General features: G+C 41.9%; 1 protein-coding gene and 1 long non-coding RNA gene across 5 annotated transcripts in view; both read left to right on the forward strand.

Moving 5' to 3' along the window:
- KLHL29 (kelch like family member 29) overlaps nt 1-14,655 on the forward strand; it is a 544,314-nt gene that overhangs the window by 371,173 nt on the left and 158,486 nt on the right. The window lies entirely within an intron of this gene.
- Nucleotides 4,349-5,763, forward strand: LOC120402120. The gene is made up of 3 exons (XR_005596992.1): nt 4,349-4,687; nt 5,105-5,210; nt 5,629-5,763. It is a non-coding gene; the product is annotated as an uncharacterized LOC120402120 (long non-coding RNA).

Raw genomic sequence — 14,655 nt, forward strand, 5'->3', positions numbered from 1 at the left:
TTTCCAAAGCTCAGGGCAGTCCCAGTCTAACTGGGTCTGTCACATAAGACCTGGCCATACAGTCACTACACTGGTTGACAGTAGTTGTCAGCAACAGGTCCTCTCCTGAACTGGTGAAGAAGACAGTTTAACTGGTGGTGCAGTTGGGACATGGCCATTTTCAACACCAAGAGAGATGGTCTCAGCCTAAGTGACTGTGCTTATTCACTTAGTCTCAATCACAGTCCCATATCGCTTAAGAAATAAGGTTGTCCAAGCCAAGAGGAAACAACAGAAATCCAGCCCTCTTCAGCTAGTGCAACACTAGCATCTTAAAGATGTGTACAAGAGAGTGACATTGGGGGGCAGACTCAGGGCTCAGACTTGAGCCTGGATGATTCTTTCTGGGGCTCAGGTAAGAACTGGGACAGTCTTTCCCACGCTGCCCTCAGAAATCCACTTTTTTCTATCACATTCTCAGAAGGACTCTTAGGGCTTGTCTACACACAAAAGTAGTATCACTTTAACTACTGTGCAGCCCCATCCCACACCCCCAGTGTGGATGCTTATATACCAATATAACAATGCTTATACCAGGACAGCTAATTCCTGTAAGGGAAGGAAAATAAACTATACCAGTATAACTGCATCAACACTAGGGGTTGTACTAGTATAACTATTGTGGTAAAAAAATCAACATTTCTTATACTGATACAAACCTATGTGTAGACAAGGCTTTAGTTCAGAGTACTGTGCATTCTAGGACCACAGATTCCAGGCTCCATAAGCAGGCATTGACAGAACAGAGTGTAGCAACTCCAAAGGAGCTATGTCATCAATGCGTGGATTAAGGGCCCCGAAGTGCACACTAATGAAACCATTATCTTCTTGGTGATTTGTGGATTAGAGCCATCCTTGGCAGACTCTGCTATGATCATACGCTGGAAAACATAGGATTTCAGTTACATCTTTACATTTATATACATATTACCATAAAACAATCAATATAACACACAAAACTCCATATTAAAAATTACATTAAAAGTTTAGGTTAAATGGCTGAGAGATGAGGATTTGCAGACTGCTCAACCCTTGATACCAAAAGGCTTTGAGAATAATGTGCGAACAGAAAGGAAATGTTAGCCACTGGTTAGAGCAGGACTGGAATTCTGCGCAGCTCACTTACAACACATGCCTATGGAAATCAGCAAGAGCTGTTGTGATAAATGAAGATGGGAGAGTAGCTCCCTTTTATGGACCTAGCCAGCCAGTTAGCTATAAAATCCCTCTTCGTAGCTATTCTCTACTTGCTTTACCTGTAAAGGGTTAAAAGTCTCACTGTGATGCACAGGTAAAAGGAAGCAAGTGGGCACTGGCCAAAAGAGCTAACGGGAAGGCTAAAACTTTTTAAAATTGAAACAAGACTCCCCTTTTGTCTGTCTGTTGTTGTTCTCGGGGAGAAGCAGACACAGAGCAATGATGCTATAAGAAACTTAGGGCCAGGTATGAAAAATCATCAGTATCATACCTAGAAACAACTCATTTGAAATCCCAGATATGTAAGTAGATCAGGAAGTGTCTAGGAAGATGCAGTTAGGTTTATATCTTTTTATTTCTTTATGACTTGTGGACTCCTCTGTGCTAACCCCAATGCTTTTGTTTTGCTTATAATCTTTAAGATGGACCTCAAGAACGATATTCTTGATGCTTAATCCTTGCAAGTGGTTTTTTTTTTAATCTAGCAATAGCTTGAGTTTCCAAGTGTATTTTCTTTCTTTTTGTTATTAATAAAATTTACCTTTTTTAAGAAAAGGTTTGGATTTTTTTGTCCTAAGAGGTTTGTGCACATGTTTAATTAGGTGGTGGCAACAGCTGATTTCCTTTGTTTTTCTTTCTCAGCTTTTCCCTGGAAGGAGAGTGAAAGGGCATGAGGATACAGCACAGGAAGGAATTCCCAAGTGCGCTTTCCTGGGTTCTCAAAGGGGTTTTGCACTTGGGTGGTGGCATCATCTACCCATCCAAGGTCAGAGTAAAGCTGTAACCTTGGGAGTTTAATACAAGCCTGGAGTGGCCAGTATTAATTTTTAGAATCCTTGCGGGCCCCCACCTTCTGCACTCGAAGTGCCAGAGTGGGAAATCAGCCTTGACAGCTGTAATCAGAGTAGAACCTTACTTTTGCAAGGCCTAAATACTGTTTAAAAATCTGGGCCTTAATATTATTCTGCAGGGGTGACCAGCCTGTGGCTCTGGAACCACGTGCAGCTCTTCAGAAGTTAATATGCGGCTCCTTGTATAGGCACCGACTCCGGGGCTGGAGCTACAGGCGCCAATTTTCCAGTGTGCCAGGGGGTGCTCACTGCTCAGAGCCCTGGCTCTGCCACAGGCCCTGCCCCAACTCCACCCCTTCCCACCCCCTCCTCTGAGTTTGCCGTGCCCTCGCTCCTCCCCCCCGAGAGCCTCCTGCATGCCATGAAACAGCTGATTGGGAAGTGGGGGAGGGAGGCGCTGATCGGCAGGGCTGCCAGTGGGCGGGAGGCACTGGGAGCAGGGATGGGGATGTGGAACTGATGGGGAGCTGCTGACGTATTACTGTGGCTCTTTGGCAATGTACATTGGTAAATTCTGGTTCCTTCTCAGGCTCAGGTTGGCCACCCCAGTTTTACTGTATGATATTTTATGGGTCTCTTGTCAGGCCCCATTGACCGAAGTATAGATTCCTTATAAAACTCTGTCAGTGAAGACTCAACTGTGATGCATCATGTAGGGTACTGAGTGCCTCCCACAAGTTCCTGACCACCCTTAAGTCTCCATGAATTGAGCTCTATTATTGCTTATGAGACTGGAGCAGATTTGAATGATGGAAAGACTTATGGCAGCCTGTTAGCGCTCCTCAGCTGGGAAAATGAAAAAAATGTTTAATAATAAAAACCTTTGACATGGAATGCATGATATGTACCCCCTATACGAGGTCCATGATTAATAACACTAATTATGAGGAGTTCATTACAGTCTCAAGAGGATATGTTGTGTAAACCAGCCAGAGAGTCATTGTAAATTACCATTATTGTCCACTTTAAGAACAGCAGCTATCTATAGCAATCTGGAGAGAACTACAGTGGTTATATACAGTAACACCACTTTTTTTTTACTAAACTGTAGTATGCTTTTACCACTTAAGACTATGAAAATATAGTGCCCCTCTCCACAGCTATGGCACCCATAGTGATTCACTGAAGAATAGTGCAGTAAAAAACTACACAGCAGTGCTTCAGCAGAGAATGCTAAGCTCCTTGCCAAAGCTAGAGAGAAACGAGACAGTTTTAAAATCTCTTTCAAAGTGGTCATGATTCTTATTTTATTGCAGATGAAACAATATATAAGCAGATGGATTTCCCACGCTGGTCCAGAATTATACACAGTGGACTATCTTCTCAGCTGGTGTAAATCAGCATAGTTCTATTGAAGTCAACAAAGCTACACCAATATAAATCAACTGAGGATCTAGCCCATTGTATATATTGCAAACATACCCCTTCCTATGGTTTGGTTTTATTGTTTACTCAAAAAACAATAACAAAACATTAGCCGTGCTCTAGGTTTTGTCCCCAAACTTGAGTTTCCTAAAAACTCCTTGCAAGACCTCTTCTGTCCCAGCCCCTAGTTACCACTGCCGTCAAGGGACAATCCACCCCCTTAGATTGATTCATGCTCCAATTCACCCTCCAGCATGAGTCAACAGTAATTTCTCTGCATCCTGATGCAGGGTTCTAGTACCTGAGCATAAAGCAACCAACAGAGAGACACTGTATTCCTATGTACATGCATCCAACGAAGTGGGTATTCACCCACGAAAGCTCATGCTCCAATATGTCTGTTAGTCTATAAGCAGGGGCGGCATGCCACGGGGGGCCCTCCGCCGGTCGCCGGGAGGGCGGCAGGCGGCTCCGGTGGACCTCCCACAGGCGTGCCTGCAGAGGGTTTGCTGGTCCCACGGCTTCGATGGAGCATCCGCAGGCACGCCTGCGGGAGGTCCACTGGAGCTGCGGGACCAGTGGACCCTCCGCAGGCACGTGTCCGGGAGGTCCACCGGAGCCGCAGGACCGACGGCCGGCAGAGCGCCCCCTGCGGTGTGCTGCCGTGCTTGGGGCGGCGAAATGGCTAGAGCTGCCCCTGTCTATAAGGTGCCACAGGACTCTTTGCTGCTTTTACAGATCCAGACTAACACGGCTACCCCTCTGATACCTGTATTCCTAATGAAAGTTCTAATACCTATTGTGCTTTAAACTCTGTACTTAGCATTCTCTTGTCCCACCACTGAAGTGCCACCAACTCTGGGGTAGAATGTGGCAGCTGTTAGGCAGCATTCAGCAACAATAGTTAGTATAACAAGTAGAAAGAATACCACATCGAGCTGGAACTGTAAAGGGAGAATTGGGATTTGGCTAGAATTACAGGTTTAGCAGCCCTACTTATGTGAAAAGTGCCGTAGGGTTATTAAGAACACCAATCAGTCATAACCTTGGTTTTACATCTTGCCTCAGAAGGCACCTACAGCAGAACAGTGTCCACTAGGTAACATTGGGACACTAGTCTGTACTGATACAGAGTGATGAGTGCCGCTGGCTTTTTCACCAGTGCCACTACCTGAAGCACCTTGTTGTCCTCCCCTCTAAGAACTGACCTTGCTTTGCAGTTGAGATCTGAGCAGGTATGACCATTGGCTTTCTTACTGATCTGATACTAACATGCTGTGCACTGTTTTAAAAATGTATAGACAACATTTTAACAAGACCTTAATTTTGCCCAAGGTTTAAAAAGACAGTTGAATTTTCCTAGCTGTCTATCAAGAGGAGTAGGTGACGGAAAATAAATACACAGAAATCCTAAAGACCAATTTTCATTTTGATAACCTACCTTATTTCTTTTCTATTTTATCTAGGTACTTACATGGCCCTCTTAGAGAACTATCTAAATGCCCTTCTTGCTGTGTATAGAGTCTTTTGAAGAGAAAAAGCCCTTGCTTGACGGTCTCTCAGATGGTATCAAATGTCCTTGCTGGGAAAAAGAGCAACTCAGTTTTAGGAGGTGCTCAACTTCTGATGTTAAGATTATTCGTGCTTTTTAGACAAACACAAACGAGAGGAAGAGAAAGGAGAGAGAAGAAAGGCAAACATCTGTCTCCTTGACGCTTGCTTTATTCACATGCTGCACAGCATCTGGTCCGTAGACAGGTCAGTCGCAAACAGGTGTGCTTTAGCCTGTAGGCCCCAGCTCATTTCCCCATTCTGGGATGACATCTGGCTAGTGTGCTGTGGTTTCCTCCCACCCGTAGGCTTTTACATTGGGCCAAGGCAGCTCATGCTGTCTCAGCCTGTTATGCTGGTTATGGTGGTGACACCATGCAGTTAAATTAATTTCAAAGCTGGTCAGGCTTGGAATCAGTTAGACAGAAGACAAAAAAGGAAGATAGGAAAGGGAGAAAATAGAATAGGAATGAAGTCACACGGGAGGGTGAGGAGTAGCAGGAATGTTAAAACTTGCATATCCTGGGACTGACACAGCTACAACAACACTACATATACGAAAGGTTGCTCGGGATCCATTCAATACTGCAGCAATAGTCTGACATTCTCATTGGTTGTCTTGCAGCCTGAGTATACCAGAAATCACAGCCAAAACCCCAAGCAAAGCTAGTGCCTATTCAACGAGAGGACAAGATCCCCAGAGGACCTCCACAACCCTAAGGAATCGCCTATGCTTCTCTCATTAGAATGTCTAGAACGGATGTGGTTAACCATAAGGTTGAACGAAATGCTTTGACCTGAAATGATATTTTAATTCTCTCTTTTATTTGCCAAAAATTCAGGAAAAATTCATTTTCAGTTTGACCTGAAACGAGTTTAAAAAAATACAAAAAAGAAATTTCCAGTGAACCAAAAAAATCTATTATTCACACAGCTCTAGCTATATCCAAGGCTCTGTCCCTGGAACTGTTTGCATGTGAGCAGGTCCCTGTGCACTTAGTGGGTGCTGTAGTTTGGCTTCAGAGTCCCTTGCAAGACTGGGGACTTAAACTCTAAGCTCTTTGGGGTGTGAACTGTAAAGTTAATGCATGTTTGTGCAGCACCTTGCACAGTAGGGAAATACTCCTTGATTAGGACTGTAGGGGCTACTGTACTATAAATAATATAAGGCTGTCCTCGGGAGCCAAAAAAATCTTACTGTGTTATAGGTGAAACTGCGTTATATCAAACTTGCTTTGATCCACCGGAGTGCGCAGCCCTGCCCCCCCGGAGCACTGCTTTACCACGTTATATCCAAATTCATGTTATATCGGGTCGCATTATATCGGGGTAGCAGTATATATATCGGGGTAGGCAACCTCTGGCACTCATGCCAAAGGCAGCACGTGAGCTGATTTTCAGTGGCATTCACACTGCCCAGGTCCTGGCCACCAGTCCGGGGAGCTCTGCATTTTAATTTAATTTTAAATGAAGCTTCTTAAACATTTTAAAAACCTTATTTACTTTACATACAATAGTTTAGTTATATATCATAGACTTATAGATAGAGACCTTCTAAAAACATTAAAATGTATTACTGGCACGCGAAATCTTAAGTTAGAGTGAATAAATGAAGACTCAGCAGACCACTCCTGAAAGGTTGCCGACCCCTGATATATATAATACACGTGTAATGGTCAAGCTGGATTTTGTCACCTTTTACTTACTTTGGATCAGCAAGGGTTTCTAAAATTATAAAAAAATAAATAAATAAATAACATGTTTTCACAACAACTGCTCTCCTGAACTACAGTAAAGCAGAGGCTAATGCACAGGTCAGTCTTAGAAAATTAGGATGGATAATGAGAGTTTATTGCCATTAGTTCCATAGTGCTTATCACTTAAGTAAATTATTTTTATTTGGGGGCTAATTTAGCTACAACGAGTCAGGAAAAAGATCTTGGAGTTATCGTGGATAGTTCTCTGAAGATGTCCACGCAGTGTGCAGAGGCGGTCAAAAAAGCAAACAGGATGTTAGGAATCATTAAAAAGGGGATAGAGAATAAGACTGAGAATATATTATTGCCCTTATATAAATCCATGGTACGCCCACACCTCGAATACTGTGTACAGATGTGGTCTCCTCACCTCAAAAAAGATATTCTAGCACTAGAAAAGGTTCAGAAAAGAGCAACTAAAATGATTAGGGGTTTAGAGAGGGTCCCATATGAGGAAAGATTAAAGAGGCTAGGACTCTTCAGTTTGGAAAAGAGAAGACTAAGGGGGGACATGATAGAGGTATATAAAATCATGAGTGATGTTGAGAAAGTGGATAAGGAAAAGTTATTTACTTATTCCCATAATACAAGAACTAGGGGTCACCAAATGAAATTAATAAGCAGCAGGTTTAAAACAAATAAAAGGAAGTTCTTCTTCACGCAGCGCACAGTCAACTTGTGGAACTCCTTACCTGAGGAGGTTGTGAAGGCTAGGACTATAACAATGTTTAAAAGGGGACTGGATAAATTCATGGTGGCTAAGTCCATAAATGGCTATTAGCCAGGATGGGTAAGAATGGTGTCCCTAGCCTCTGTTCGTCGGAGGGTAGAGATGGATGGCAGGAGAGAGATCACTTGATCATTGCCTGTTAGATTCACTCCCTCAGGGGCACCTGGCATTGGCCACTGTCGGTAGACAGATACTGGGCTAGATGGACCTTTGGTCTGACCTGGTACGGCCTCTCTTATGTTCTTATGTTGGTTTTATTTACTTTTTCTTAATGCAAATTAGCTAAATCACCATGCATACTAAAAAGCTCTTTTGCACTGGGATGCAGAGCAACAAAATGGCAAATGAAATTCAGTGTTGATAAATGCAAAGTCATGCACACTGGAAAACATATACATACAAAATGATGGGGTCTAAATTAGCTATTACAACTCAAGAAATTGATCTTGGAGTCATCATGGATAAAACTCTGAAAACATCCATTCAATGTGCAGAATGTTAGGAATCATTAGAAAATATCATAGTGCTACTATATAAATCTGGCCTTCATCTTGACTACTGCATGCAGTTCTGGTTGCCTCATCTCAAAAAAGATATATTAGAATCGGAAAATATATATAGAAGGGCAACAAAAATTATACTTCTGTACAAGAAAAAATTAAAAAGACTGTGACTATTCATCTTAGTAAAGAAACGACTAAGGGGGGATATGATAGAGGTCTCTAAAATCATGAATGGCGTAGAGCAAGTGAATAAGGAAGTGTTATTTACCCTTTCATATAACACAAGTACTAGGGGTTTACCCGATGAAATTAATAGGCAGCAGGTTTAAATCAAACAGAAGGAAGTACTTCTTCACACAACAAACCGTCAACCTTTGAACTCATTCCCGTGGGATGTTGTGAAGGCCAAGAGTATAACTGGGTCTAAAAAAGGTTCATGGAGGATAGGTATATCATTGGCTATTAGCCAAGATGGTCAGAGGGGCCATACTCTGGGTGCCCCTAAATTTCTAGCTGTCAGAGCTGGGACTGTACGACAGGATGGATCACTCAAAATTGCCCTGTTCTTTTTATTACCTCTGAAGCATCTGGCAGTGGCCACTGTCAGAAGACAGAATACTAGGCTTGATGGACGTTTGGATTGATGCAGAATGGCCATTCTTATGTTCTTATCTTCTCTAACTATAGAGTGTATTGTAATGTATCTCTACTTTTCAAACTTACTACCAGAGGACAAAGACTAAAACCACAACTTAAATAAAGTGGAATCATGTGAGGGATGTACTGCAGAACAGCCTGCTTTTTCTGGTAGTCTCAATGTGAACTGTTGAACAGGATCTTGCGGTAACTTAAGGTGGGAGGGGGTGAAACAAAGAACACAAAGAAAAGAGTAACACGACTGTTGGTTTAAGACAGTTCGAATTCATTCCACTGACAGACAAATTATAAGATAAAAGTTGGGCTGCCCTGCAGCTCTTTTGCTGCACTCCAAGTGCAAAGCTACACTAAAACGAGGATAGGTAGCAACAGAATGAGCTTTTGGTGTAGGGAATCTTCTGGTGTTGCAGAGGGGGTGTAGTGGCTCTGACCCTCCCGGTTGCTTGTGTAGAGGGTATAGCCACGGAAAAGGGGACATGGCCAAGTCTTCCCTGCATCCCAACTGTGGTCAGCCCTAAGAGCTGTTCTAGATTATATCTGTAGAGTGGCCAGTAACTTATATTTAGATTATATCTGTAGAGTGGCCATAGAGTCCTGTGCGGATACAAAATTTGTATCCACATCCGATCCGCAGTCTGCAAAAATGGTCCGCGGGTATAAAGCAGATATCCACAGATTTGCAGGGTTCCAGATACAAAATTTGTATCTGTATCTGATCCGCGATCTACAAACATGGTCACGGATAGTGGATATCTGCAGATATAAAGCGGATTTGCAGGGCTGATAGCTAGTCGGAGAGATAAAGCCACTTTCCTTTGCTCCCCAATCCTGAAATGCACTGTGTGTTGCGTGGGCTCAGCCTGTGTATTTTATACACAAAAATACTTCTTCTCAGTGCAATGTAATCACATGTTCTCCTTTTACAGAATATGTTCCCCAATCACATGTGATATGGGGGGGAAGCAGCTGTAGGGAGTCTCCGGTAAGACAAATGTTTGCGAATATTTAGCACAATCAACTCATACTTGAAGAAACTCAGTATCCAGTGAGACAATCAGGATGAATTTTGCAGAAATCTGGAGTGGTGGGTGAATCTTAAACAGGTTTCATTTGCTAATTTAGGCTTCAGGGAATCTTGTCTGTTACCAATCAGTGACTAGTTACATGGGAATGGAATCCACTATAGGAATCCTTGCCAAACCTAGATGAACGTATTGCAGCTAATTTTGAAGTTGGAAGTCACTTTCTGAGCTTCATCTTTAGGGAGTTTTTTATTTGTAACCTTTTCCATTGGTTTAATCAGTTCACAAGGGGAAAAATAATCCATAGACAATAGCGGAATTAGCTTAATCACAGCTTTGTAAGAAAAGCAATAAAGATATTTCAGCAGTGCTAGAAAACCTCAGTACTTTAGAAGCTTCTTTACTAAACCACTCACAAAAGCTTCAGCATAATAATCCTAAGCAAGATCAACAGGAGCAACAGCCCTTCCCTACCCCTCGTCCTTTGCCACAGTTTATTTTATAGGCACCTGACTATTATTTTTATTATTATTTAGATACTATGTATGTGCATGTGCTTTACAATGTTTAAAAACAAGCAAACAAAAATACTAGTCCTCTGCCCCAAGGAATTTACCGTTTAAAAGCCCAATCCTGCAAACACGTAAAACCAGGTACGGTGCTTGTTAATAAGAGTGGCTCCAGTAAAATCAAAGGGATTATACCTAGTATGTGCTATGCCTGGCCATAAGTATTTGCTGGGTGTGGCCCTACATTGCTACATGAGACTTCAATTACACTTACCACAGGGAAAACTCTTATAAGGTTCTAGAGGTTGTTTGTCTAGATGCTGGTCTAAGCATCCTCACAAATGCTCTCCGTAGACTATTCTTATCCTGTGATCTTAGCTATGCTCCCGGTATGTCCCCTAGGTCTCTTAGCAATGTTCTGCCTCCTTACATGTCTTGTCTGCAAGTTAACAGAAGATTTATTGGTCTGTGCTAGTTTCTAAGTTCAGGCTCCGGTTCCCAAGTGCAAAGCTCAGGTTTCCACCTTTGTGCCAAGGGTTATTTGAACCGTCCTATTCCTTAAATCCAGTTCAACTTTCAGTTTTAAGCAGTCGCAGTTCCATTTTGCAGTTAAATTAGTTGAGGAAAACCATAACTTTGAATGGATAGGAGAGCTGCTTAGGGGTACTGGACTTAAAATCCCCTCTTTGAAAAGTTTCTCTTCATCAGCGAGCTGGATTTTGGCCTCTAAGCTCTCTTTGCTCTTTTTGGCCTTTCTCTGATTCTTATGGAATTGGAAAGAATGCAGGACGTAGCAGTTTTCTCCAAGGCTCATAGAAACCAGAATGGGCCAGAAGATAAATGCAAAAGATCATTTTTAGGGGTGAAAATGCAGTCCAATTGGAGCACCTATATATCCATAGTAGAGTCTCAGATAGTTCAACATTTCAAAGCGCAGGGAGGTTTTCCTGTGTGAGGGGTAGCAACTTCATTAACTAATTTTATCTTGGGTCTTTTATAACCTCATCCTTTCATATGCTCATAACATTGTGAAAAACTCTTCTATGGAACTTAAAACTTTCCATGCTTGGTCTCAGTCCAGGTGTGAATTTTTGTTGCTGTTTTTGTGTATATGTGTGCTCGTGTGTGTGTGTATGTGTGCACATGTGTATGCAGACATGCTTCAGGAAAATCCCTTCAGCTGCAGATAAACACATACTTTCCCAGCATGTTAGGAGCCATTTTGCAGGACAGCAACTTAAAAAAATTGCTTCACAGCAAAACCCCATATCTTGCAAGCGAATAGCACTTACTGAGGTATCTGTAGATTTGAGTGCCCAATTTTAAAATAAAAAAGCTATAAATAAATAGAGCATGCTCAAAATGTTAGCAGAGACTACTAAGCCCTGCCTCTTTGTGACACCATAACAAATAATTTCCCATATGGCCTGTATATATTCCACCTCCTGTATTTTTCCAGGTGAAGAATTACTCCCCACTAACATTTATAATAGCTTGTTTTTGGTTAAACATTGTGATTAGTAACACCCCCCCCCTTTGCAGGCTCCCCACTTCACATCAAATTCAAACTTCTTGACTTTGCTTTCAAGTAGAGCTGGTCAGGAATTTTGATGAAACTTTAATCTGGAGAGTTTCTCAGGTCCAGGATGGAATGGGGGGGAGGGGAGAGAGAGAGGGAGAGAGACACCAGAATAGCGAACAGCTGAGTGATCACAGCACGCACCTGGGTTTCCCACCCCATCTGGGTGAATGTCCTAACCTGCTGTTCTGGGGTGGGTCTCTCTGCTTTTCTGCAAAAAATGTGAAAGGTCTCATTTTCATTTTGGTGCAGAATAAAAATCAAACTCTGGAAACTTTTTAATTTTGCATTAAATGGAATTTGTCTTTTCCAGCTAGCACTACTTTCAAGACTCCACATAATTACCATCCCTCCCTACTTCTTAGACCTGATCTCTTCTCACATCTGTTCTGAATATGACACCATCCTCACTGCCCTTTTCATCTCCTTCTCTCACAAACATTGCCAGTGCCGCCTTCATTCAGGACATACCGGTATACATGTTTAATGACTGCCACCAAATCCACCACCAGTCGCCAGAAAAAATAAAACCGTGGGCTCCTTTTAAAGCACAGACCTCTCTCACTGGAATGAACTGAGTGACGCTGTTAGTGGCTAACAAGCAGTAGGCTCTTATCCTATGTGTAGATTGCATTAGATGAAGATAGGATTCACTTAGCCAGCCAGCAAATGGGCTGCGAACTCCCTCTGTATCACCATTTGTCAGTGAAGATAGAACCCTGGATTTTCAGCTCTAAATCATGCACCTCTACTAGTTGAACTAAATGTATACTAGGCTTTCATCCTCTATGCGTCTATCTACACAGCCCACAGCCGCAAGCCTCCTAGCCTGGGTTCACAGACTAGGTCTAGCAGGGCTCATGCGAGCACTATAAAAACAGCTGTGTAGACAGCAATTTGAAGTGCACACGCCCCACTAGCCCAAGTCTGTTTACTTCGGCTCAGAAGCTCCCTTCTGTAGGCTGTGAAGGCAATACCCTAAATGTACCAACCACGAAAGTGAGACATGACACAACAGCCTGTGTTACACCTACTTTTCTGCACTAAGGCATTCTGATGCCTCTCCGCTCCCCCACCTTTTCAGTTTACAACCCTCACTTGTCAGCTCATCTCCAGATTTAGATTACAAGCCGTTGAAGGCAGATACTATTTCATTACTTGTTTTTGCAAAATAATAAATAATTAAAATGTGGGATTTTTGTTTTACTATCAAGAATTCTCAGGTCATTTTCTCCCAGCAGGTTTAAGTATTTGTCTGTATAGTGGATGTGGGTAGCCTAACATTGCAAAGGCATGTTGATTCATGTAAGGATTTTTTCCTGCTTTCAAAACTCAAGAAACACAGTGCCTGCAGCAGGAATTGATCCAACCGTAGCATTTCTGAGCGACACCCTGATAGATTCTATAATGCACTTAGCTTGGCTTACAAAATGGCAGTCAGACAGGCATATTAGCTGCATCCTTTTAGATGCAGGCCTTAAAGTTAAATCGTGTTGGCTAATCTTCCCTCAGGGGAAATTGGCGTTTTGTTGTTTTCTGCCTCCTCCCCAACCCCGTATAAAATAGTTAATTGATTTTTAAAGTCTCATTTTCATTAGGACACTGGGCATTTTAATTGGCTTAAAGGAGGCACTCCTATAGAGAGTCTATTGATTAGCATTTTCATGTCAGAATATTTTTAAGTGACACCAATTCCAGAGGCATTTTTCTTTGCACATTCATGGAATGCTAAGGCCATAAACACAGACTGTAGATGGACATGGATTTCTAACTTCTGCCTGCTCTTCCCTCCCCATCCTCCTCAATTCCTTTAAAAAAAATAGCAGATGTCTGAAGATTTTTTTAGTGCATCTTTTCTACAGTCCCTCTAGGACACCCTGTGTTAGACATAAGGTTAGGCATGTCACAGTGTTAGCCACATCGAAGCAAGCAAAAATCACTGCTGGCAATATGATTGTTGGAGACATTTATAAGAAGGTTCAAGTCAGTTGCAAGATCTCATTAGTTTTTTGGAAGCAGGCTCTCTGTCAGCAAAAGTATTTTAGCTTTATTTATTTAGTTATTCCAGAGAAGTTGAAGTGTCTGTTTTATAATGATTGCAATATATATTTTTGACAGGAAAACCTTGGTGACCTCTGTGAGGGTTTTGTCCTCTCTGGTTTCCTGTGTTTGCTAGATTTAAATGAGTCACAATTACCAATTTCTGATGTGACAATCCCTGAAGTTGAAACTGTAGAGCCTATTTTCTGTTTTACATCTGCATCAAGCTCAGTTTTCTCTTAGTTAATGGTGTTACTGATGACCTAAAGTCATGTTTGCTTTACCTTCAAGAGCATCTCTTGAAGACACAGTTCTTTCTATTCATGTTACAGCTTCTTCTCTACATAGTATTAGTCATATTCAAAACTCTAAAGTGCTGCCTGGTCTCTTTCTTTTAACTAGCACACTGAATGTTAGAATTTCTGTAATGAGATGGCAGCAATGTATGTTTGTGAATTTTTATTTTATAATAACAATTCCTTCAACAATACAAACACTCAAGTTACAAGACCTTTTTTAGCACTAGAGTACAGAAATATTTGAGAGCAAGAATGTTGAAGTGAAGGAATTTCAGAGGTGATCCCAAGCCAATCTTGTTACACTGCTTATCACCAAAATCCAGTGCTTAGAGACAGAATATTTTTGAGCCAGGGTCAGGCTTTCATATATTTAGCCTGTATTTTCCTTTATAGAAAGCTTCATAATGGTACTTTCCTTTGCCTTGCCTTTCCTTTGCCTTTGCCTTTGCATTCATCTGGACCCTGGAGATATATGTAATTTTAGAATGTGGACCCTTGAGACATATGTGATTTTAGAATATTTCAGATGTTTCTTCTGACCAGTGAGGCACTAATT

The sequence above is a fragment of the Mauremys reevesii genome, linkage group 3 (assembly GCF_016161935.1).
Source record: "Mauremys reevesii isolate NIE-2019 linkage group 3, ASM1616193v1, whole genome shotgun sequence".
Classification (NCBI taxonomy): Eukaryota; Metazoa; Chordata; order Testudines; family Geoemydidae; genus Mauremys; species Mauremys reevesii.